The sequence below is a fragment of the Grammomys surdaster genome, unplaced genomic scaffold (assembly GCF_004785775.1).
Source record: "Grammomys surdaster isolate TR1022 unplaced genomic scaffold, NIH_TR_1.0 190, whole genome shotgun sequence".
In the NCBI taxonomy this organism is placed as follows: Eukaryota; Metazoa; Chordata; class Mammalia; order Rodentia; family Muridae; genus Grammomys; species Grammomys surdaster.
Window position 1 is genome coordinate 6762923 of NW_021604635.1, and position 2271 is coordinate 6765193.

General features: G+C 48.0%; 1 pseudogene; it reads left to right on the plus strand.

Annotated features, from left to right (window-relative positions):
- The first annotated feature begins 217 nt into the window (after window positions 1-217).
- On the plus strand, window positions 218-1165 carry LOC114622661 (annotated as a pseudogene).
- The last annotated feature ends 1106 nt before the right edge of the window (window positions 1166-2271 follow it).

A 2271-nucleotide genomic window follows, 5' to 3' on the forward strand; every position in this document is an offset into this window, starting at 1 on the left:
TAGATCTATTTGCAGTCCTGGATTGTGGTCACTCATATTCAGCCCAGAATAAAGTATGCTCTTAAAGGAGTGTCGGTGTGTATATGTCAATACTGGCAAATCTTAGGTTTTGACTAAAGATATAATCAAAGCATATTAAAGGGAAAAGTGTACTAGAAGCCGCCGAGCCACCGCCCAGCTCTAACAGCTAGCGGAGCAGCAGGAGGAGCACTAACAAGGTGAGAAACACACAGAGCACTAACCAGGAAAATGGCAGACAGCTTTTCCCTTAATGATGCCTTAGCTGGCTCTGGAAACCCAAACCCTCAAGGATATCCGGGTGCATGGGGGAACCAGCCTGGGGCAGGGGGCTACCCAGGGGCCTCCTATCCTGGGGCCTACCCGGGACAAGCTCCTCCAGGGGCCTACCCAGGACAGGCTCCTCCAGGGGCCTAACCAGGACGGGCTCCTCCAGGGGCTTATCCTGGACAGGCTCCTCCTAGTGCCTACCCGGGTGGCCCAACTGCTCCTGGAGCTTATCCTGGCCCAACTGCCCCTGGAGCCTTCCCAGGGGAACCTGGGGGTCCTGGGGCCTACCCCAGTGCGCCTGGGGCCTATCCTGCTGCTGGACCCTATGGTGCCCCCACTGGACCACTGACAGTGCCCTACGATCTGCCCTTGCCTGGAGGAGTCATGCCTCGCATGCTGATCACAATCATGGGCACAGTGAAACCCAACGCAAACAGTCTTACTCTGAATTTCAAGAGAGGGAATGACATCGCCTTCCACTTTAACCCCCCCCCCCTTCAATGAGAACAACAAAAGAGTCATTGTGTGTAACACAAAGCAGGACAATAACTGCGGAAGGGAAGAAAGACAGTCAGTTTTCCCCTTTGAGAACGGCAAACCATTCAAAATACAAGTCCTGGTTGAAGCTGACCACTTCAAGGTCGCGGTCAACGATGCTCACCTGTTGCAGTACAACCATCGGATGAAGAACCTCAGGGAAATCAGCCAACTGGGGATCATTGGTGACATAACCCTCACCAGCGCTTCCCACGCCATGATCTAAGCCAGAAGGCGCGGCCCCAAAACTGGCCCCGCGTGCATTATGAGCGGAAAACTTTGGCATTTCTCTTTTTACCCTTCTTGTAAGGCATCCATTTAATAAACGGTCTCATGCTGAAAAAAAAAAAGCATATTAAAGGTTGTGATCTTCCTCACATTGTTTGGGATCTGTTCCTTCACCTCCGGTGTCATACATGTCTCATGAAGCACCACTGGTAAAATGAACATGATAGAGTCCTCCAAACATTTGCTTTAGTTCTTTTGGGGACACATTTTGTAACCACTGGGATTTATTGCAATCCTTATGCCCTAGACTCCCAAGTGCTAAGATTATACAGTGAACCACTATGCCTGGCTGTCTCTCAACATTTTGATAGCCACCTCTCCTACTTGAGTCCACTTTTCAGACTGCTTGGTTAACTTGGCAAAATTCAATTGATTAGTGTACTTTTCATGCCAACATTTCCTTGATATCACCACCCTTCTTTTCTGGCTCTTTAATCCTCCTTTTGCCTACATTACCCTTCTTATTTTTAAAGAATTAATGTGTGTGTGTGTGCACATTAGCATGTGTGCATACCACTGCCTACTGTGGAGGTCAGACGACAACTTTCAGGAGTCAGGTCTTGATCCTGCGGATCTACCTTAGGTCATCAGGCTTGGAGGCCCTTGTCTCTTGTCTCTTGTCTCTTGCACCTCATGCTGACTTGACTGCTGCCAGCTCTGCCTTCGTTGTCCTTACCTCTTCGGCTTGCTTGTTATCTGAGGACAAACCATGCTGCCACAGCTTTCTTGACTTGTTCATTTGGCTACCTTGCTAAGAACATCATGTTGCAAATTCTCTGCAGGGCAGACATTTTCTCCTCTTTGCCATCAGCTTTAAGAATCCATCTTTTGAGTGAAGGTTTCCCCTCCACAGTAGCATTTTAGTACCCGTATCATACAATTACAATCTGACCTCAAGAGTGATACCTACATTGGATCCAAACTGGATCTTTTTTTCCTTTCACTGTTGTCAAGTCAATAATAACATTGAGCTTTGGTTCAAGAGTGGTGACTTTTATTCTTGCCCAAGAATGGGAGAAGCAAGAAGCAGGAAGACACAGTCACAGATTAGCTTGTTAGCCCCTGAAGGTCTAAATATAGAAACATAAAATAAAAGAAAGAGGCTACGGAAGGTTCATTTCCATCCACCCCAGCATCCATCCCCAAAGCCAAGACTTG